The 24,786-nt window shown below is 39.4% G+C and overlaps 3 non-coding genes across 3 annotated transcripts; 1 reads left to right on the forward strand and 2 right to left on the reverse strand.

Moving 5' to 3' along the window:
- Nucleotides 1-626: 626 nt before the first annotated feature.
- Nucleotides 627-714, reverse strand: trnay-gua (transfer RNA tyrosine (anticodon GUA)). Its single transcript is given in 2 exon segments — nt 627-662; nt 678-714. It is a non-coding gene; the product is annotated as a tRNA-Tyr (tRNA).
- Nucleotides 715-7,988: 7,274 nt separating this feature from the next.
- Nucleotides 7,989-8,060, forward strand: trnae-cuc (transfer RNA glutamic acid (anticodon CUC)). The gene has a single exon. It is a non-coding gene; the product is annotated as a tRNA-Glu (tRNA).
- Nucleotides 8,061-8,165: 105 nt separating this feature from the next.
- On the reverse strand, nt 8,166-8,253 carry trnay-gua (transfer RNA tyrosine (anticodon GUA)). The gene is given in 2 exon segments: nt 8,166-8,201; nt 8,217-8,253. It is a non-coding gene; the product is annotated as a tRNA-Tyr (tRNA).
- Nucleotides 8,254-24,786: the final 16,533 nt, after the last annotated feature.

Consider the following 24,786-nt stretch of genomic DNA (forward strand, 5'->3'; position numbering starts at 1 on the left):
ATTCGAAAATCAACTGGCTGCCAGCCTGCAGTTTATTTCCCCTTTAATCGCCGAGCTTGTCGGAGTGCTTGTGAGACGAATGGCAATACCGAAGCATGTCCGTGTCTTCCCTAGACATCGGAAAGGGTGTGCAGAATATGTCTTTTTTGGGAAAAAAGAAGAATGCCTGAAGATTTGCCTTTTCTTCTGGATTTTGGAGAAGAGAAAAAAAAACACAGCAACAAAATAAGCCGGATAAAAACAAGCACAGAACAAGCCAGCCAGGAGTCGAACTTAGCATCTTCTGATCCGTAGTCAGACGCGTTATCCATTGCGCCACTGGCCCACCAATAGTAAAGACCCCTGATTGCTACAGAGTTGTTGGTTTTAGATGTGACAGTGGCAAGCAATGCTGTCTGCTTATTCTCAACTTGTTATCAGGAGGTAAGCCTACCAGCCCACCAGCCCCTCCCTGGTGGTCTAGTGGTTAGGATTCGGCACTCTCACCGCCACGGCCTGTGTTCGATTCCCGGTCAGGGAAAGCTCTTTTGGCTTCCAATTGTGGACTGCGAATTCAAGCTCTGCTAACAGCTGCGAGAGAGCCAGCTCCAAACCAAAAAAAATGGTGAGCACTTGAAAAAAAGACCTCCTTCGAGCTGGAGTCGAACCAGCGACCTAAGGATTGCCAACACTCCAACCTACAGTCCTCCACTCTACCAGCTAAGCTATCGAAGGGGCAAAGTGTTAGACAGAACCTCGACATCTGGTGCAGGAAGATGTGCTGGATTTTTGAGGAGGGAAGCAAAACGAAGCATGTGTTCCCATACTGGGAGTCGAACCCGGGCCGCCTGGGTTAAAACCAGGAATCCTAACCGCTAGACCATATGGGATTTGGACACCTTAAACTGGCCAGTGGCGCACTTTCCATACATGTGGTCATTGTGGGCGCAGGATTTTGTAGTGGCCTGTTGCTTTAGGTCTGCAACTGGTAATTAAACTCTTGTCCAGGTGAAAATACTTGTGTCATGCATCTGAAAACACACATTGCAACCGTTATCTAGATGAAAATCTGCCTATCATCGATCTCTCAAGGTACAAAATTGACATATAGTGAGGTTAATAATGAAAGTGAGACCAATTTTTTTATCCGCAAAGTTGCTGAGTATTCGCTCATTCAGTTTAATGCAGATTACAATTTATTCTCAATGTCCAGGTGGCAATTAGTGATAAGGCTTCAAAATGGCAAACCCGTGACATCAAAACAACATGGCATTACACCCTTCAAAGTATTGAAGCAGTTACAGAGTAGCGATGAAATTGTTCATTCGAAAATCAACTGGCTGCCAGCCTGCAGTTTATTTCCCCTTTAATCGCCGAGCTTGTCGGAGTGCTTGTGAGACGAATGGCAATACCAAAGCATGTCCGTGTCTTCCCTAGACATCAGAAAGGGTGTGCAGAATATGTCTTTTTTGGAAAAAAAGAAGAATGCCTGAAGATTTGCCTTTTCTTCTGAATTTTGGAGAAGAGAAAAAAAAACACAACAACAAAATAAGCCAGATAAAAACAAGCACAGAGCGAGCCAGCCAGGAGTCGAACCTAGAATCTTCTGATCCGAGAGCTTGTCGGAGAGCTTGTGAGACGAATGGCAATAGCGAAGCATGTCCGTGTCTTCCCTAGACAGTGGCAAAAAAAGACCTCCTTCGAGCCAGAGTCGAACCAGCGACCTAAGGATTGCCAACACTCCAACCTACAGTCCTCCGCTCTACCAGCTGAGCTATCAAAGGGGCAGAGTGTTAGACAGAACCTCGACATATCACGGTCTTGTAGCTCTACTGCTGGCCAAAAAGTCACTTCTGGTGCAGGAAAATGTGCTGGATTTTTGAGGAGGGAATCAAAAAGGAGCATGCGTTCCCATACCGGGAGTCAGACCTGGGCCGCCTGGGTGAAAACCAGGAATCCTAAGCGCTAGACCATATGGGATTTGGAAACCTTAAACTGGCCATTGGCTTCTGGCGCACTTTCCATACATGTGGTCAGTGTGGGCGCAGGATCTTGTAGTGGCCTGTTGCTTTAGGTCTGCGACTGTAACAATGTGATAATAATTTGGCAAAACAAGAATTATCCAAAAGGACGGTTTTCTGAATTATATAGTGTTGTATGCATTCAAGGGATCTGTTTTTTTTACTCACCCCGGGGGTTCAGTTTTTTTGGGCAGATTCCTGTGATTGCTGAATTGATACCTTGAACTGGTAATTAAGCTCTTGTCCAGGTGAAAATACTTGTGTCATGCATCTGAAAACACACATTGCAACCGTTATCTAGATGAAAATCTGCCTATCATCGGTCTTTCAAGGTACAAAATTGACATATTGTAAGGTTAATAATGAAAGTGAGACCAATTTTTTATCCGCAAAGTTGCTGATTATTCGCCCATTCAGTTTAATGCAGATTACAACTTATTCTAAATGTCCAGGTGGCAATTAGTGATAAGGCTTCAAAATGGCAAACCCGTGACATCAAAACAACATGGCATTACACCCTTCAAAGTAATGAAGCAGTTACAGATTAGCGATGAAATTGTTCATTCGAAAATCAACTGGCTGCCAGCCTGCAGTTTATTTCCCCTTTAATCGCCGAGCTTGTCGGAGTGCTTGTGAGACGAATGGCAATACCGAAGCATGTCCGTGTCTTCCCTAGACATTGGAAAGGGTGTGCAGAATATGTCTTTTTTGGGAAAAAAGAAGAATGCCTAAAGATTTGCCTTTTCTTCTGGATTTTGGAGAAGAGAAAAAAAAACACAACAACAAAATAAGCCGGATAAAAACAAGCACAGAACGAGCCAGCCAGGAGTCGAACTTAGAATCTTCTGATCCATAGTCAGACGTGTTATCCATTGCGCCAAGGCCGGCGCCCATTAGTCGAGGTAAAGATCCTAAAAGACTCATAGGGACGCGAGTTCGCGGCCCACTCCGAACAGTGATGGAATTCCTGGAATGTGTCCGCTTTGACGCTGCTGATTCACGCGTACGTAATCATCATTCTCCCCCGTAATTTAATCGAAAGTAAATTCGTCCCCCCCCACTTTAATTTGGGAACTGTCCAAAGTAAACACTCTCATGTTGTGTATGTTTCATTCATACCGGACGCCGGAGGGCGCTCTCTCGCACAAAGTCCAAAACAGACTCGTAAAAGTACCAGCTCGTGACCACTATGTGACGCACGCTACAGGAAATACCTTATATGGACAAAAGCATCAAGCTGTCACTGGATAAAAAAAGTCGAAATGATTTGACAGACAAAACGTGAATATTCATTGCAACAAATACATGATTTGTGTTTTTGTGCATTTTCACAACAAAATACATGAATAACGCAGCGCTAACTAACTCATTTTTTACAGTATAATATATTATTTTTTACAGTATAACATTATATTATTATATTTTCTGAATTATTCTGAAAGTCCCTGTTTTTGTGTGTGTGTGTTTTATTGTTATGTAATACTGGAATACTTAAAAAAATTTGCAACTTCAAATACAGTGAGAAATAGGCACAAAAACATTACTAGTGCAAACATTAAGATTAACAACCCTTTTTAATTTGCAAATATAAAGTCAATAAAAAAAATTATAACAGCAGTGCAAATATATATGCATTTACAAATATTGTGAGAATACAAAAAGGCACAATAACAATAGTGTGAGGGCAAATATTAACAACCCTTTTAATCCCCATATATATTTTAAAGCCAATAAAACATTTAGAACAGTAGTGCAATTTTGACACATCAATTGAAAATAATAAACAGTAAACCAAAAATGTTTACCACAGTAGTAAAATGTTTACATATCAGTGTAAAAAATATAATAAATATCAAACCAAAATAAACACAATAACAATAGTGTGAGGGCGAATATTAACAACCCTTTTAATCTCCATATACATTTTAAAGCCAATAAAACATTTAGAACAGTAGTGCAATTTTGACACATCAATTTAAAATAATAAACAGTAAACCAAAAATGTTTACCAGAGTAGTAAACTTTTTACATATCAGTGTAAAAATATAATAAATATCAAACCAAAACAAACATTTGCAGTGCAATTTTGACATCAGACTAAGAAAATAATAAATAGTAAACCAAGACAAACATTTACCACAGTAGTGCAATTTTGACATGTTAGCCAAAAAAAAGTAAATCAAAACAAAAATGGACCACAGTAGTGCAATTATGACATATTCGCCCCTAAAAAATAGTAAATCAAATATACCAAAACCAAAATAATGATAATAATAAAAACATAAACATACCATATATATATAATGGTATCAAATATTTTTCCAACAGAGGCATGCAGCAGAGGAAACACACAGTAATTACACATTTTAGAGACAGCTGTCATTGTTGGAGACTTGTAAATTGCACTATAAAGCAAACATTAAGTTACCAAATAAAAATATCACGTGCTGAAATAGCAGTTTTAAGAAGCTGCAGGGTTGCCATTTCCCTTTTTTCTTCATCTATAACCTCGTTCCTGCAGCACAGCCCTCCATTCACCATATGATTGAGTCTCAGACTCTTTGCAGAACCAGTTGCCAAAGTACTGAAGATGTGATGGTGGCTTTCTCTCTTTGTTACACTTTCTGCAAAGAATGATGTCTGTCTTCTTCACATATTTTCTTGTGACAGCCCTCCATTCACCATATGATTGAGTCTCAGACTCTTTGCAGAACCAGTTGCCAAAGTACTGAAGATGTGATGGTGGCTTTCTCTCTTTGTTACACTTTCTGCAAAGAATGATGTCTGTCTTCTTCACATATTTTCTTGTGACAGTTCCAGTGCGCTCCCTCTCCAGTTTTCTGTATTGCTGAGTGGAGTAAGGAACATCTTGACCGAATGTCTGTGTCTGAGCTGATGGTTGCAAAGCTGAAGGTAATGGGAGGTTGAAGAACATCACCTGTGAGGTACCTGTAGAGGATGGCGCTTAAGTGCCTTTCACTGTAAGAAGCTGCACAGATGGTAAAATGAAAGGGAGAGAGATGAGTAGTGCTGATGCAATGACAGGAAGGCCTTGATGTGATGTTGGAGCCTGGGAGATGGCCTAGGGTTGCGACCTCCCCTTAAGTTTTGCCTTCCCAGCAGTGTTTGGTGGCAGGATAAAAAGGTGAGGCTCAGCCAAATTGCCTGGATACAGAGTTGGTACTTTCTGCATAGCTGCAGGAAGCGTCTCGGGTCCTGCCATGGGTGCGTCTGGGGCTTGGATACCCTGCTTCAAAATCTCCTGTTCCTGTGACTTGCCACGCCTGCTGAACCTGGGAAACATAAAACAACCAATATTAATAAACATTTAAGCAATACAAAAGATCAACTACTATTTGTCATGACTATGACGCAGCAGCATGACACAGCTGAGATCACACAGCAGTCGTCTAATGTATTACTGCTTTTGTGAAATGGCTACTTTATTGAGATTAACATTGTATTATGAATTATTGATTCTTGCAGTCTGCTGAAGACAGCTGATCCATGTCATAAATCTTATCTTTCATAATGAAGAAGAAAACAGATGTTGAACTCTTGTTGATTTGTTTCTAGACCTGCAAAGCAGCCATGGTTACATTAAGGCTGATGATACAAAAAATTTTGAGAAGTGTTTCTTGGGTACGTTCCCCACTGAGTATGGGTAACAAATTTCAATCTGGATACTTCAGATCAATCTTGCGCTCTGTGTCTTACCTGGTTGCCTGTTGATGGCAATATTAACCAAAGTTGCCCAGCAGCATTGATCAAAAAAAGTTGCCGTGTAACATCAGCCCTTAGCTGCTTTAAGTTTAGGCTTAGCGGTGACAATGCTTATTTACTCACCATTGTGTGACTGTTGCAGCGTTCACTTCTGGGAGCTGGATTGTGGTCTCACTCATCACCTTAGCATTGGTGAGGATGCACTCTTGGATGTACTTGTGAGCACATGCTACCACAGTGAAGCGGGACACCCTCACTCCGTCACAGCGCACCACGTTTGGGTAGAGAGCACAGAGCCTTGTGAAAATGGCCTCCACCACTCGGTTGAAGTCAGGCCACTGTGCAGGACTATGAGCCCCAACGAAAACACCTGCAAATTACAACAGGATACATATTATTAATGTAAGATTGTTTTCATTGTGTGATCTTATTTTTATTTTCCCTTTCCTAGTCTGTTTTGCTTTGTGTTGTCTAAATGTTCATTGATAATATCTGCCCATAGTTATGTTTTCTTTCTTTGTTTTGTTTTTAGATTGATGTTAAAATGTCATATCAATAAATCAGGACTCTACTGGATTACTGTGTTGTGGAATTATTACAGGTTGTTGTTAGTCAGCCTGTCAGATTTTATTCACAATAATGACTGCATATTATCCCGCTTATTACATGGCTACTTACTAAAGTACAGTAAAAGACAAATTATTTGACACAACATATTGATACAAAATGATTTTACCGATTTAAGAAATGATTGCTTTGTTTCTGCTAAATTAATTATTCCAATGTAACATTCTTAGCAACCTAATATATATTCAGAATTAAACGTAAATCACAGTTAATAATTTATGTTATAACCAAGATAAGCTAGTCATGAAGGTGTCAGGTTACTAAACAAAAAAAGTTGTAGGTGATATTTCAGCTAGTTTCAGATATATATATATATATATATTAAAAAAAAATTGTAAACCCTGCGAAATGAAAAGAAAGATAATTTAAATGAAATAATTAAAAATAATTAAAAATGAAAAAAATAATTAAAAATGAAAGATAATTTAGGAACTTTTGAAAGCATCAGTGAATACAAATATTCACATGATTCATAGATAAAGAAATCAATAAATTGTTGTTATTAGTTAAATGTGTCATAATGTATCCATTCCTTAATAACATATTATATTAACTAACAGTGTAAAATTATATCATTAATGAATCATTAGATAATAATTTGTAAAGATATCATTATGTTTTTACTTTAACTTTACTTGTTGAGGTACATGACTAATTTAAAAAAAAATCCATAACCACAATAACATATTAACAATTGGTTAATAGCTCTTTACCTCAACATGTAAAGTTATAAAATGATTCCTTTGAAAATCATTAGCTAATGATTAATTAAAGCTGACAACTGGAAGTTGAAGTAAATAGCTTTGGCCACTGTAGTAATTAAAATATACATTTACGTCATTAGTTAATAAAATGTTATTAAGGAACGAATACATTAAAGTAAATTTAACTAATAAAATTGTATTTATTAATTTATCTATGAAACATATAGAATGTTTATTAGTTGCTGATGTAATAGTCATTAATTAATGGTTTAAATTAGTCATTCATTCGTTTACATTAACTCATGATTATCTGTGCATTTTCTAAGTGTAAATTAATGGATATTTGTGCACCAGTGTTGTAAGTGTTACTTTTTTATTGATAAAAGATTCACTTACATTGCAAATGTTGGTTAGAAATTAATCGATGACCGTTATCTTCTTCTTCAGCTGTGATCCGCAAGTCTCCGGGGGTTCTTGACGTTATCAATTGTTGTTGATAACTTGTTACTATGAAGAATCACGGTTGAGGAACGAGCGCTGATTGGTCAATTTCTTGTTGTTACTGGGCGGAATCACGGTTGCGATACGAGCGCTGATTGGCTAATTCGCGGTTACGATACGAGCGCTGATTGGCCAATTCACGGTTGCGATACGAGCGCCGATTGGCTAAAACATAAATTTCATGGTTGCAGCCGGGAACGTGATTGGCTGTCATAACAAAGAATAACCACGACCTACAGGTGACATGGAGCGCCACTGGCCCACCAATAGTAAAGAACCCTGATTGCTACAGAGTTGTTGGTTTTAGATGTGACAGTGGCAAGCATTGCTGTCTGATTATTCTCACCTTGTTTTCAGGAGGTAAGCCCACCAACCCACCAGCCCATCAGCCCACCAGCCCACCAGCCCACCAGCCCACCGGCCCACCAGCCCCTCCCTGGTGGTCTAGTGGTTAGGATTCTGCGCTCTCACCGCCGCGGCCCGGGTTCGATTCCCGGTCAGGGAAAGCTCTTTTGGCTTCCAATTGTGCACTGCGAATTCTAGCTCTGCTAACAGCTGCGAGAAAGCCAGCTCCAAACCAAAAAAATGGTGAGCACTTGAAAAAATAACCTCCTTCGAGCCGGAGTCGAACCAGCAACCTAAGGATTGCCAACACTCCAACCTACAGTCCTCCACTCTACCAGCTGAGCTATCAAAGGGTCAAAGTGTGAGACAGAACCTTGACATATCATGGTCTTGTAGCTCTACTGCTGGCCAAAAAGTCACTTCTGGTGCAGGAAGATGTGCTGGATTTTTGAGGAGGGAATCAAAAAGGAGCATGCGTTCCCATACCGGGAGTCAAACCTGGGCCGCCTAGGTGAAAACCTGGAATCCTAAGCGCTAGACCATATGGGATTTGGAAACCTTAAACTGGCCATTGGCTTCTGGCGCACTTTCCATACATGTGGTCAGTGTGGGCGCAGGATCTTGTAGTGGCCTGTTGCTTTAGGTCTGCGACTGTAACAATGTGATAATAATTTGGCAAAACAAGAATTATCCAAAAGGACGGTTTTCTGAATTATATAGTGTTGTATGCATTCAAGGGATCTGTTTTTTTTACTCACCCCGGGAGTTCAGTTTATTTGGGCAGATTCCTGTGATTGCTGAATTGATACCTCGAACTGGTAATTAAGCTCTTTTCCAGGTGAAAATACTTGTGTCATCCATTTGAAAACACACACGGCAACCGTTATCTAGAGGAAAAACTGCCTATTGTCACTCTGTCAAGATACAAAAATGACATTGTGAGGGTAACAATGAAAGTGAGACCAATTTTTAATCGGCAAAGTTGCTGATTATTCGCTCCTTCAGTTTAACTCAGTTTACAACTTATTCTAAATGTCCAGGTGGCAACTAGTGATAAGGCTTCAAAATGGCAAGCCCATGACATCAAAACCACATGGCTTTATACCCTTCAAAGTAATGAAGCAGTTACAGAGTAGCGATGAAATTGTTCATTCGAAAATCCACTGGCTGCCAGCCTGCAGTTTATTTCCCCTATAATCGCCGAGCTTGTCGGAGTGCTTGTGAGATGAATGGCAATACCGAAGCATGTCCGTGTCTTCCCTAGACATCGGAAAGGGTGTGCAGAATATGTCTTTTTTGGAAAAAAAGAAGAATGCCTGAAGATTTGCCTTTTCTTCTGGATTTTGGAGAAGAGAAAAAAAACACAACAACAAAATAAGCCGGAGAAAAACAAGCAGAGAGCGAGACAGCCAGGAGTCGAACTTAAAAAAAAATTGCAACTTCAAATACAGTGAGAAATAGGCACAAAAACATTGCTAGTGCAAAGATAAAGATTAACAACCCTTTTTATTTGCAAATATAAAGTCAATAAAAAAATTATAACAGCAGTGCAAATATATATGCATGTACAAATATTGTGAGAATACAAAAAGGCACAATAACAATAGTGTGAGGGCAAATATTAACAATCCTTTTAATCTCCATATATATTTTAAAGCCAATAAAACATTTAGAACAGTAGTGCAATTTTGACACATCAATTAAAAATAATAAACAGTAAACCAAAAATGTTTACCACAGTAGTAAAATGCTTACATATCAGTTTAAAAAATATAATAAATATCAAACCAAAACAAACACAATAACAATAGTGTGAGGGCAAATATTAACAACCCTTTTAATCTCCATATACATTTTAAAGCCAATAAAACATTTAGAACAGTAGTGCAATTTTGACACATCAATTAAAAATAATAAACAGTAAACGAAAAATGTTTACCACAGTAGTAAAATGTTTACATATCAGTTTAAAAAATATAATAAATATCAAACCAAAACAAACACAATAACAATAGTGTGAGGGGCAAATATTAACAACCCTTTTAATCTCCATATACATTTTAAAGCCAATAAAACATTTAGAACAGTAGTGCAATTTTGACACATCAATTAAAAATAATAAACAGTAAACCAAAAATGTTTACCACAGTAGTAAACTTTTTACATATCAGTGTAAAAATATAATAAATATCAAACCAAAACAAACATTTGCAGTGCAATTTTGACATCAGACTAAGAAAATAATAAATAGTAAACCAAGACAAACATTTACCACAGTAGTGCAATTTTGACATATTAGCCAAAAAAAAGTAAATCAAAACAAAAATGGACCATAGAAGTGCAATTATGACATATTCGCCCCTAAAAAAATAGTAAATCAAATACACCAAAAACAAAATAATGATAATAATAAAAACATAAACATACCGTATATATATAATGGTATGAAATATTTTTCCAACAGAGGCATGCAGCAGAGGAAACACACAGTAATTACACATTTTAGAGACAGCTGTCATTGTTGGAGACTTGTAAATTCAATTCAATTCAATTCAAGTTTATTTGTATAGCGCTTTTTACAATACAAATCATTACAAAGCAACTTTACAGAAAATTATGTTTCTACAATATTTAGTAGTAGCTAGTAGTTTGTGCACGTTTGACAGGATTTTAGAAAAATAAATAAGGGTCAGCATCATCTCTTCTGAGGTGTTCTGGATCCAGACTGGAGCTTGTGTAAATCCTAGTTACCACGGGATGTAAATCCCGTGGCAAAACATAGAAACAAAATAGATACATCATTAGCATAGCTGTTGATCCAACAAAGTAAAATTAGTTTAACCCAAGCTAAAGAATAAAAATGCAGATGCAACTACACTCACAATTTAAGAGATACATTATTCGAATGCTTGGCGAAAGAGATGCGTTTTTAATCTAGATTTAAACAGAGAGAGTGTGTCTGAACCCCGAACATTATCAGGAAGGCTATTCCAGAGTTTGGGAGCCAAATGTGAAAAAGCTCTACCTCCTTTAGTGGACTTTGCTATCCTAGGAACTACCAAAAGTCCAGCGTTTTGTGACCTTAGGGTGCGTGATGGGTTGGAGCGTGGTAGAAGGCTAGTTAGGTACGCAGGAGCTAAACCATTTAGGGCCTTATAGGTAAGTAATGATAATTTGTAACTGATACGGAACTTAATAGGTAGCCAGTGCAGAGACTGTAAAATTGGGGTAATATGATCATATTTTCTTGACCTGGTAAGGACTCTAAGTGCTGCATTTTGGACTACCTGTAGCTTGTTTATTGACGAAGCAGGACAACCACCTAGAAGTCCATTACAATAGTCCAGTCTAGAGGTCATGAAAGCATGAACTAGCTTTTTTGCATCAGAAACAGATAACATGTTTCGTAGCTTGGCAATGTTTCTAAGATGGAAGAATGCGGTTTTTGTAACATTGGAAATATGATTTTCAAAAGACAAATTGCTGTCCAATATAACACCCAGATTTCTGACTGTAGAGGAAGTAACAGTACATCCGTCTAGTTGCAGATTGTAATCTACAAGATTCTGTGTGGTGTTTTTTGGTCCAATAATTAATATCTCTGTCTTATCCGAATTTAATTGGAGAAAATTATTTGTCATCCAATCTTTTTTTCGTTTTTTTAACACACTCTGTTAGCTTAGATAATTGGGAAGTTTCATCTGGTCTCGTTGAAATATATAGCTGAGTATCATCAGCATAACAGTGGAAGCTAATTCCGTATTTTCTAATAATATTACCAAGGGGCAACATGTATATTGAAAATAGAAGGGGACCTAGGACGGATCCTTGTGGCACTCCATATTTTACTGATGATAAATGAGATGACACCCCATTTAAGTAAACAAAATGGTAGCGATCGGACAGGTGGGATCTAAACCATCTTAGAGCCTGCCCTTGAATACCTGTATAGTTTTGTAATCAATCTATGAGTATGTCATGATCTTTGGTGTCGAACGCAGCACTAAGATCAAGTAAGACTAGAAATGAGATGCAGCCTTGATCTGACGCAAGAAGCAGGTCATTTGTAATTTTAACAAGTGCAGTTTCTGTGCTATGGTGGGGCCTAAAACCTGACTGAAATTCTTCATACAGATCATTTTTATGCAGGAAGGTGCTCAATTGAGCAGACACAACTTTTTCTAAAATTTTAGACATAAATGGAAGATTTGAAATAGGCCTATAATTTGCCAGTACACTAGGATCTAGTTTTGGTTTCTTAATAAGAGGCTTGATAACCGCCAGCTTGAATGGTTTTGGGACGTGACCTAAAGATAACGACGAGTTAATGATATTGAGAAGCGGTTCTTCGGCTACAGGTAACAGCTCTTTTAGTAATTTAGTGGGTACAGGATCTAATAAACATGTTGTTGGTTTAGATACAGTGATAAGTTTATTTAGCTCTTCCTGTCCTATATTTGTAAAGCACTGCAGTTTATCTTTGGGTGCGATGGATGAAACTGAAGTGTTAGACGCTGTAGAATCTACATTCGCTATTGTATTTCTAATGTTATCTATTTTATCAGTGAAGAAATTCATAAAGTCATTACTATTTAACGTTGGTGGAATATTTGAATGAGGTGGCGTCTGGTAATTTGTTAATTTAGCCACTGTGCTAAATAAAAACCTTGGATTGTTTTGGTTATTTTCAATGAGTTTGTGGATATGCTCTGCCCTAGCAGTTTTTAGAGCCTGTCTATACCTGGACATACTGTTTTTCCATGCAATTTTAAAAACTTCCAAGTTAGTTTTTCTCCATTTGCGTTCAAGACTACGAGTTACTTTCTTGAGAGAGTGAGTATTACTGTTATACCATGGCACAGTACATTTTTCTCTAACCTTTTTCAATTTGATGGGGGCAACAGCTTCTAATGTATTAGAGAAAATAGTGCCCATGTTGTCAGTAATTTCGTCTAATTCATGTGTATTTTTGGGTACAAATAGCAGTTGAGATAGATCAGGCAGGTTATTTGCGAATCTGTCTTTGGTGGCTGGAACAATAGTTCTGCCCAGACGGTAACGCTGAGACATATTTTTAATATCAGTTATACGCAGCATGCACGATACAAGGAAATGGTCTGTAATATCATCACATTGGGGTACAATATCTATAGCAGTAAGATTGATTCCATGTGATATAATTAGATCTAGTGTATGATTAAAACGATGAGTGGGCCCGGTGACATTTTGCTTGACTCCAAAGGAGTTTATTAGGTCAGTAAACGCAAGTCCTAATGTATCATTTGCATTATCAACGTGAATATTAAAATCTCCCATGATTAGCGCCTTATCAACTGTAACTAGAAGGTCTGAGAGGAAATCTGCAAATTCTTTTAGGAATTCTGTATACGGCCCTGGTGGTCTATACACAGTAGCCAGAGCAAGAGATACATTAGATTTCTTTTGCATGTCTGACAGTGTAACATTTAGCAGAAGTATTTCAAAAGAGTTAAACCTGTATCCTGTTTTCTGGGTAACATTGAGAATATCACTATATATTGTTGCAACACCTCCTCCACGACCAGTCTGACGGGGCTCATGCTTATAACAGTAGTTTGGTGGAGTAGACTCATTTAGACCAAAATAATCATTTGGTTTTTGGTTTTAAAAAATTTACACTTTATATTGTAAATTGCACTATAAAGCAAACATTAACCAAATAAAAATATAATGTGCTGAAATAGCAGTTTTAAGAAGCTGGAGGGTTGCCATTCCCCTTTTTTTTTCTTCTATAACCACGTGCCTGCAGCACAGCCCTCCATTCACCATATGATTGAGTCTCAGACTCTTTGCAGAACCAGTTGCCAAAGTACTGAAGATGTGATGGTGGCTTTCTCTCTTTGTTACACTTTCTGCAAAGAATGACATCTGTCTTCTTCACATATTTTCTTGTGACAGTTCCAGTGCGCTCCCTCTCCAGTTTTCTCTTTCTGTATTGCTGAGTGGAGTAAGGAACATCTTGACCGGATGTCTGTGTCTTAGCTGATGGTGGCAGAGCTGAAGGTAAAGGGAAGTTGAAGAACATCACCTGTGAGGTACCTGGCACTGTAGAGGATGGCGCGCAAGTGCCTTTCATTGTAGGAAGCTGCACAGATGGTAAAATGAAAGGGAGAGAGATGGGTAGTGCTGGTGCAATGACAGGAAGGCCTTGATGTGATGTTGGAGCCTGGGAGATGGCCTGGGGTTGCAACCTCCCCTTAAGTTTTGCCTTCCCAGAAGTGTTTGGTGGCAGGATAAAAAGGTGAGGCTCAGCCAAATTGCCTGGATAGAGAGTTGGTCCTTTCTGCATAGCCGCAGGAAGCGTCTCGGGTCCTGCCATGGGTGCGTCTGGGGCTTGGATACCCTGCTTCAAAATCTCTTGTTCCTGTGACTTGCCACGCCTGCTGAACCTGGGAAACATAAAACGACAGATATTAACCCTCTTGGGACGGATTGGGCGGTACCGCCCAAAATGGCATACTTTTACAAATGTGTAGTTATCTTAAAAACTATTAATGCTAGAGAGATGCGGTTTTTTTTGCCGTCTTCCTCAGATTCCACTGAAAACAGCGGTATCCAGTTTGTATATTAAACACGCTTCCCTTATTGCGCAATACCACTGCGTAAACAGGCCAATGAAAACTATTATGTTAGGCAGATTCAACACGCAACAACCAATGTAAAAACCGCTGGGAGGAATATTTTTCTAACCCAATCAGAGGAAGGTTACCATGATTTATTCTAGCCATTCAGAGGACTCTGTAGCTCTGCTGTAGCCTTGTAAAAGCTGAGCTGGACTATAGTAAAACGACCTCCAGCCAGGTGTAATCAATAACCGATCGGAGAATCAGCATGAAGTGGAGAAAGCAGAAAGCGATCGGAGTGTTACAGAGAACGATCGGAGTATTAGCGAGCACAAAGAGATAAATTCGAGAGAGATATAGCATTATTACAGAATTGTTTTATCAAAATTGCAAGCAGTAAAAGATTTAGGGCAGAACAAGCTCTGGAACAATTACTGGAAAGTGACGAGGGGAAATCTGGAGCAGACAGCTTTTACACAGATGACGAAGTATTTTACCAGGATGGGGAAGATCCATTTGAGGACTGGTATGTAACTTCAAATAACCTCTTTATCATTATAATTTATTATATCATACATCTTGAGTATGTATATGTTTTGGATTTTTAGTCAGATAGCGATTGAGGCATGAAATATTTGTTTTAGTGTACCATACTACTCTTTCCCTGTAAACTCAGTTCAAGAGTGGTGTGCAATTTGTTTCAATAGACTGACTTACTCAACTAAGTAAACTGCTCAGGTCAAGAGAGGTGAAATGTGTTTTTAGTGTACAGTGGAGTTTCATAGGGTTACATGAGTTTATAGGAGTTATTTTTTCTACATTGAATTTTGACACAAAAAAAGCTTCCAGTTTGATTGTGTATTTGCTCTGATGCAGGATGCAGACAGGACAACTCGCCGCACACCCCTACCCATTGTCCCTTGGACCCAGCAAACCCTGCACACAAGCCTGCAGATGTCAGAAAGTACTGTGAGCACTGCAAGGCAAGCAAAGTGTACAACAAGACCTCCTGGCCTTGCTTTGCTCACTGGCATGCCTAGGACTGTTTGTAAAAAAAAGTTAATTATTTAATTGTTCTTTACACATTTGATTAAACAATAACACATTTCTGTCAAGCAAAGAGTTTGAAAAAAATTTTTTTTTTCAAAAACTGTTCTATATTGTGTGTTTTTCAGTAATAAATGACAAAAAAAAATCTAATTTTCGTTTTTGAAATTCTCTAGTTTATTGTACAATTTTTCACTCATACTTCCTTTATAAACACATTGCATGCATGCTTATGGTAGCTTAGGGTCTTCTGAATCCATCGATACCAAATACATGGTGGTCCATCATCATTACATATGGTTTATAAGCCGAAATGTAAAAATAGAGAAAACAGACCAAAAAGGGCTTAGTCCCAAAAATGAAAAAACGCCTAGGACTGTTTGTAAATAAAGTTAATTATTGAATTGTTCTTTACACATTTGATTGAACATTAACCCATTTCTGTCAAGCAAAGGGTTTGAAAAATATATTTTTGGGTCAAAAACTTTTCACTTTTGTTGTGTGAGGTAGGATTTTCAGTAATAAATGACAAAAATCTCATTTTTGTTTTGAAATTCTCTAGTTTATTGTACAATTTTTCACTCATACTTCCTTTATAAACATATTGCATGCATGCTTATGGTAGCTTAGGGTCTTCTGAATCCATCGATACCAAATACATGGTGGTCCATCATCATTACATATGGTTTATAAGCCGAAATGTAAAAATAGAGAAAACGGACCAAAAAGGGCTTAGTACCCTAAGGGTTAATAAACATTTAAGCAATACAAAAGATCAACTACTATTTGTCATGACTATGACGCAGCAGCATGACACAGCTGAGATCACACAGCAGTCGTCTAATGTATTACTGCTTTTGTGAAATGGCTACTTTATTGAGATTAACATTGTATTATGAATTATTGATTCTTGCAGTCTGCTGAAGACGGCTGATCCATGTCATAAATCTTATCTTTCATAATGAAGAAGAAAACAGATGTTGAACTCTTGTTGATTTGTTTCTAGACCTGCAAACCAGCCATGGTTACATTAAGGCTGATGATACAAAAAATTTTGAGAAGTGTTTCTTGGGTACGTTCCCCACTGAGAATGGGTAACAAATTTCAATCTGGATACTTCAGATCAATCTTGCGCTCTGTGTCTTGCCTGGTTGCCTGTTGATGGCAATATTAACCAAAGTTGCCCAGCAGCATTGATCAAAAAAAGTTGCCGTGTAACATCAGCCCTTAGCTGCTTTAAGTTTAGGCTTAGCGGTGACAATGCTTATTTACTCACCATTGTGTGACTGTTGCAGCGTTCACTTCTGGGAGCTGGATGGTGGTCTCACTCATCACCTTAGCATTAGTGAGGATGCACTCTCGGATGTGCTTGTAAGCACGTGCTACAACAGTGAAGCGGGACACCCTTACTCCGTCACAGCGCACCGCGTTTGGGTAGAGAGCACAGAGCCTTGTGAAAATGGCCTCCACCACTCGGTTGCAGTCAGGCCACTGTGCAGGACTATGAGCCCCAACGAAACACCTGCAAATTACAACAGGATACATATTATTAATGTAAGATTGTTTTCATTGTGTGATCTTATTTTTATTTTCCCTTTCCTATTCTGTCTGTTTTGCTTTGTGTTGTCTAAATGTTCATTGATAATATCTGCCCATAGTTATGTTTTCATTCTTTGTTTTGTTTTTAGATTGATGTTGAAATGTCATATCAATAAATCAGGTCTCTACTGGATTACTGTGTTGTGGAATTATTACAGGTTGTTGTTAGTCAGCCTGTCAGATTTTATTCACAATAATGACTGCATATTATCCCGCTTATTACATGGCTACTTACTAAAGTACAGTAAAAGACAAATTATTTGACACAACATATTGATACAAAATGATTTTACAGATTTAAGAAATGATTGCTTTGTTTCTGCTAAATTAATTATTCCAATGTACGGTTGTAACTGTGTCCATAGCAATGTAACACACTTAGCAACCTAATATATATAGTCAGAATTAAATGTAAATCACAACTAATAATTTATGTTATAACCAAGATAAGCTAGTCATGAAGGTGTCAGGTTACTAAACAAAAAAAGTTGTAGATGATATTTCAGCCAGTTTCAGATATATATATATATATATATATATATATATATATATATTACAAAACAATTTGTAAACCCTGTTTACTAAATATAACATACCTTTTGGTGCTCTCCACACCTGGGGCCACAATCTTCTTAGTGGCCCTGAATCGTCCCTGTTTTAGGTTGGTTTGGTGACGTGGTGGGTAAATGGTCTTTTTCCTGTCATACTCCCCCAATGCCTGCCATAGGGAGATGATCTTGATGCACTCTTCTCCCGACAAAGCCAGACGGTGGTCTCTGAGGCCAACCAAGAATTCGGCCAAGTCCTGCACGGCTCCATACCCCTCAATATTATCAGGTCCAACCGAATCCTAAAATGAAAGATAATTTAGGAACTTTTGATAGCATCAATGAAAACAAATATTCACATGAAAGCACATCCAATGTAACCCAGATTATGTTTACATACATGTAAATGTAAATAAAAAATAAACTGGGCCCTTACATCATGTGAAGTGTTCTCTTCCGATGTTGGACGATCCGTTTCTGCAGATAATCGGTCCACTGGGACAACATCAAAAAGGTAAATATTGATTTGAAATTTGTATTTATGCCTTTCAATGTGATAAATACAAATTTATAGTTAGTGTGATAACAAATACCGAAATCTTTATGAATACTTTGGTAAAACTCACAGCTATGTGCTCCAGGAAAGAGTCCTAGATTTGATTGAGTGTGCAGTGAGCTGCTGACAGGAGATGACACTGGTGATGGAGGGACCACAAACAGTGATGACGTGGAGCTGGTTGCTGGAGGAGTTGGAGATGATGCTGCAGACGCTGCAGACACTGATGCTTGTGAAGAGGCAGCAGGTGTCCGTTCAGTGTCAAAGGTGGGGACAGTGATGTCCTGAAACTCCTCAAGTTCAGCATAACCTTCATCCACCTCTATACCAACCTCAGTGGTCTCTGACTCTTCAATGGCCAACTTGTAGTCCTGCAGAACTTTACCAGTTTGCTGGTAAAGATATTCCACTCCAATAAGCTCACCTTTAAAATGGAAAAACATTGACAATTAGATAACTAACCATAATATTATATTATAACTTAGTGGTTCAGTGGTTTATACTTAAATTAATGTGTCACTAAAAACAAAAAAAAAAATTGTTATATACCAGTGTACTTTCTTGGCCCAACATAAGGAATGATTTTCATGCCCATAAGCTCCTCTGCAAGAGTGTTGACAGCATGACGCAGAAGATGGTTGTAGGAATGTGGTTGCTGCTGATTAGTTGTTGCTGCCACAGCCCGGTCCTCATTCCACCTTGCAAGCCCATCCAAAAGATATGCCTGAAAGAAGGTGTCACTTGCCAGCGTGCCTATAAATGAAAAAAAAAATTATAATAAATTCACAGAACAAAAATTTCATATAAATACACAAATAGCTGTTCTTGCAATTCTCATAATTATTTCAGTATAAATCATATCTTAATTTAATAATTCAGTTAAATAATTCATTAACCTGGGATGAATCTGTTAAGGTGCAAGTGAAATGACTCAAGTGAAGTGGAACCTCTGGCACAGCGGTATGTTGGCAGGCGGTGTCCTCCCTTCAGTACAGTACCCGTCTGCATGTAGAGCTGCACACCGGCAGGATCCTGGATGCAGGCCACATGCTTCCGCTGGGACTTTAAAATCTCTCTCATGCGGGCTGAGTTTATTAGTGGGACTCCCAGAGTGTCACGACCAGCATCTCCATCAAAGGCCTGAACATGGCTCTCAATCAGCGCCAGGGTCTCTTTGGTCCCGCGAGTGGTTCTCCTGCAATGTAGCGCTAGCTCGCTACGACTGATAAAGCGCAGCACATCAGCCTCGGATGATGGTTTCCCATCAGCTTCCAGCTCTGCTTGCTTAGCCGTCTTCAGGGCAGCCAGGTCGACCTGGTCCCACATGAAAATACAATGGCTGAGGCCACTCATAAATGTGGCATATAACTGGTGAGAGTCGGTGGTGCAGCCGACAGCAAACCTTCGCATGAAGTGCCAGACATCTAACCGGATGGTCATTTGCCCCCACTCTTCAAACATCCTCCTCAAAAGAGTGTTGCCACAGCAGTCTCGGTCGACATACAGCACTTCGGGAGGAGCCACACCAGCCACTCTGTATCGCTTGATAAGGCCTTCTATCATTGGCCCCAGACCAAAACCTTTGCTCGCTGTGATCACGGACATGATCACCTGTCCATGCTCATTGCCAACATTAGTTGCCCAAGTAGCAGTGCCATAGCTGCGTCCTGCTAGTTTTCTGGCCACTTTTTTGGTAGAATCCATTTTTAAGATTCGACCATATTGTGATGTTATAGTGGCCTTGACCTCATCCAGCCTTTGCAGGACATCCTGGGCATACACCTGCATCAGCCATCGGTGCTTGGGTATAGAAGGCATTGAAGGAGCAGGTTCAAATGTCACAGGCAGGATTAGGCTCGACGTGACAGCACTGGCAATCCCCTTGCAATCTGTCAGATACTGGACTGTCTTTTGCAACCAGACATCAACATGACGCTCCTGTAGCTTGCGCTGGATCTGGCTGCTGCTGTTTCCCAGCCCACGCTGACGCATCAAAGTTACTACCTCAAAGTCACATGCAAGTTTTGAAGTAAGAATGCAAGGGAACAGCACCCTGTGGCCAATGTCGAGCTGGGAAACGAGATCATGGCTCCAGCTGATGACCTTCCTTTTACATCTTCGGCAGGCAAGGTACTCAGATGCCACAAAGTACATCTCACCCATGGCAACCACCTGCCTGATCTTTTGATGCAAGCCAGCTGAGGTCAGAAGTTCTTTTTGACAGTCTGGATGCGGACAAGTCAGCTTCACTTGCCACAGTTTTCGTGGCATCCAGAGCAGCAGGCGATGGCCAAAGTAATTCTCCAAGGAAGGAGAATTACTGGTCTTCAGTGGCACCGGTGGAGGATACCACCAAAGTTTGTTCACCCTACTAAATACCAGCTCAGGATGCCCCTGTGCTGTCCACCTGAACAGGGCCTTGGAGATCCACCTCTGGTCCACTTCAGGCAGGGTGTGTGTCCATCCAGCAGGAAGACAGACTCGTCTTGCTGAAAAAATAAAATAAAATAGAAAAACAGAAAATAAACACATAAATAAACAAATTCACATTGCTTCACTTTACTTTATTATCCCTGGAAAGTAAACGTTGAATACTTTAAATAAGTATAGACGTACATACCACATATGACTCCTCAAACTTAGCTGCCTCTGCCAGCAGTGTGCTGTCATCTATCTCAAGGGACACAGTCGGACAGGTTAGGGTGGCTGAGGGTCCTGTGGCTGTCTCAAGGGACACAGTCGGACAGGTGAGGGTGGCTGAGGGTCCTGTGGCTGTCTCAAGGGACACAGTCGGACAGGTGAGGGTGGCTGAGGGCCCTGTGGCTGTCTCAAGGGACACAGTCGGACAGGTGAGGGTGGCTGAGGGTCCTGTGGCTGTCTCAAGGGACACAGTCGGACAGGTGAGGGTGGCTGAGGGCCCTGTGGCTGTCTCAAGGGACACAGTCGGACAGGTGAGGGTGGCTAAGGGTCCTGTGGCTGTCTCAAGGGACACAGTCGGACAGGTGAGGGTGGCTGAGGGCCCTGTGGCTGTCTCAAGGGACACAGTCGGACAGGTGAGGGTGGCTGAGGGTCCTGTGGCTGTCTCAAGGGACACACTCGGACAGGTGAGGGTGGCTGAGGGCCCTGTGGCTGTCTCAAGGGACACAGTCGGACAGGTGAGGGTGGCTGAGGGTCCTGTGGCTGTCTCAAGGGACACAGTCGGACAGGTGAGGGTGGCTGAGGGCCCTGTGGCTGTCTCAAGGGACACAGTCGGAGAGGTGAGGGTGGCTGAGGGTCCTGTGGCTGTCTCAAGGGACACAGTCGGACAGGTGAGGGTGGCTGAGGGCCGCGCACGTGCCTGGGCCAAAGCTACAAAAAAAACACAGGACAAACAGATAAACATGACTACTGAACAGCAATAAATGCTAAACAAACCAAAAAAGTGTTATACAAATAAATGTTTGCTTACAAGGTGCGACTTTGAGGGGGGAAACCAGTCTTTTTACAGCCTTGTTCAAGTTTTTTTTGGTTAGGCAACTTCCTAACCAAGAGGGAGCGGAGAGAGGCAGTAGAAGTATGGGTGGTGGTAGCGTGCTGGGTGGGGGTGGTGAACTCTGTGGGGGCAGAGTGCTGGGAGTCAGCAGCATGCTGGGGAGCTTTCCCAGCATATTGCTCTTCCTTCATGGCAATGGCAATTCTGCCAGAAGGAAAGAGCTCAATATACTCCCTGAAACTCCCCTTGTTGTGGGCATGTTCTTGGGAGTCTTTGCTGCCTCCTGTGGGGTCCCTCTTCATAGCTGCCACCAGATAAGCAGCATACCCCATGGCATTTTCAGCCACCCACCTAAATGTTTGCCCACGAAATACACCAAACTGGATTTCAAAGAAACCCAACAGGTGCTTTCTGTTAGACAGATCTCCGTGGTGCTCACTTAAACTTTTCCTGGCTTTGTCCAGCACTTTCTCCGGGGGCAGGGGTCTTGTGTATGACTTTCCTTTGTTGGCTTCCTTCACCTTTGATGCTTCCACTGTATCCGTCAGATTCAGGCTTCCATCAGCCCGTCTCCTGAAGCGAGGTTCCATCTAAATTAAAAAAAGTGAACTATATTTACTTATGATCACCTTTTAATGTTGATTTTATATCATGCTTTGTTTGTGTATATATTTTCCTACAGGCTAAAAATGTTGGCTAACATATCAGAATTATCCCAGAGTAAGAGGTAATTTTTCAGATAATTATTATACATTAAAATATAACTTTTGTCCCACCTGAGACAGGGAAGGGAAAGTTCAGTCTATTCTATGTGATCTCCTTTTTAAAGACAATTTTTTCACAAATTTGTCTGCTCTATTACAAGTAAAGATCATACATTCAAAATTCTAGAATCAAAATATACTTAAAGTACTAAAAGTAGAAGCATAATGCATACTATATTATTGCATTATAACAAGTAATGCATTAATGTGTAAGAATCGTTTTAATGTTGCAGCTGGTAAAACTGTAACTTAATATACTTTATATTCTGCTTGGTCGACTAATCTACAAAAATATGAAATACTTTTTTTTATTATAATATTTTACATTGATTAGCTGAATTATTAGCTTGTCTGAACTACAGGTTATTCATTCAAAACAACTTTATATATTTGACACTTTATTTTTATGTTAACATAAAAACACAACTCACTTTACAATATGCTTGCACTAGTATGCATTAAATAAATACAATTAAATGCATTAATTCATGCTTAATTCATGCACAGATAATCATGACTTAATATATAACTCATTAAGGACCAAACCATTTATTAATTATTACTGCATTGGCAACAAATGAACATTTTATATGATTCATAGATAAAGAAATCAATAAATTGTTGTTATTAGTTAAATGAGTCATAATGTATCCATTCCTTAATAACATATTATATTAACTAACAGTGTAAAATTATATCAATAATGAATCATTAGATAATAATTTGTAAACATATCATTATGTTATTACTTTAACTTTACTTGTTGAGGTACATGACTAATTAAAAAAAAATCCATAATCACAATAACATATTAACAATAGGTTAATAGCTCTTTACCTCAACATGTAAAGTCATAACATGATTCCTTTGAAAATCATTAGCTCATGATTAATTAAAGCTGACAACTGGAAGTTGAAGTAAATAGCTTTGGCCACTGTAGTAATTAAAATATACATTTACGTCATTAGTTAATATAATGTTATTAAGGAACTAATACATTAAAGTAAATTTAACTAATACAATTGTATTTATTAATTTATCTATGAAACATATAGATTGTTTATTAGTTGCTGATGTAGTAATCATTAATTAATGGTTTAAGTTAGTCCTTCATTCGTTTACATTAACTCATGATTATCTGTGCATTCGTTAAGTATAAATTAATGCATATTTGTGCACCAGTATTGTAAGTTTTACTTTTTTATTGATAAAAGATTCACTTACATTGCAAATGTTGGTTAGAAATTAATCGATGACCGTTATCTTCTTCTTCAGCCGTGATCCGCAAGTCTCCGGGGGTTCTTGATGTAATCAATTGTTGTTGATAACTTGTTGTTACTACGAAGAATCACGGATGAGGAACGTTCGCTGATTGGTCAATTTCTTGTTGTTACTGGGCGGAATCACGGTTGCGATACGAGCGCTGATTGGCTAATTGCTTGTTGTTACTGGGGGGAATTACGGTTGCGATACGAGCGCTGATTGGCTAATTCGCGGTTGCTATACGAGCGCCGATTGGCTAAAACATAAATTTCATGGTTGCAGCCGGGAACTGCCGCGGCCCGAGTTCGATTCCCGGTCAGGGAAAGCTCTTTTGGCTTCCAATTGTGGACTGCAAATTCAAGCACTGCTAACAGCTGCGAGAAAGCCAGCTCCAAACCAAAAAAAATGGTGAACACTTGAAAATAAGACCTCCTTCGAGCCAGAGTCAAACCAGCGACCTAAGGATCAGTGTGGGCGCAGGATCTTGTAGTGGCCTGTTGCTTTTGGTCTGCGACTGTAACAATGTGATAATAATTTTTGGCAAAACAAGAATTATCCAAAATGACGGTTTTCTGAATTATATAGTGTTGTATGCATTCAAGGGATCTGTTTTTTTTTACTCACCCCGGGGGTTCAGTTTTTTTTGACAGATTCCTGTCAAAGTCAAAGTCACCTTTATTTATATAGTGCTTTAAACAAAATACATTGCGTCAAAGCAACTGAACAACATTCATTAGGAAAACAGTGTCAATAATGCAAAAATGATAGTTAATGGCAGTTCATCATTGAATTCAGTGATGTCATCTCTGTTCAGTTAAATAGTGTCTGTGCATTTATTTGCAATCAAGTCAACGATATCGCTGTAGATGAAGTGACCCCAACTAAGCAAGCCAGAGGCGACAGCGGCAAGGAACCGTAACTCCGAATGGAGAAAAAAAAACCTTTGGAGAAACCAGGCTCACTTGGGGGGCCAGTTCTACTCTGACCCTACGAAACCAGTAGTTCAATTCCAGGCTGCAGCAAAGTCAGATTGTG

This window comes from Carassius carassius, chromosome 38 (assembly GCF_963082965.1).
Source record: "Carassius carassius chromosome 38, fCarCar2.1, whole genome shotgun sequence".
NCBI classification, from domain to species: Eukaryota; Metazoa; Chordata; class Actinopteri; order Cypriniformes; family Cyprinidae; genus Carassius; species Carassius carassius.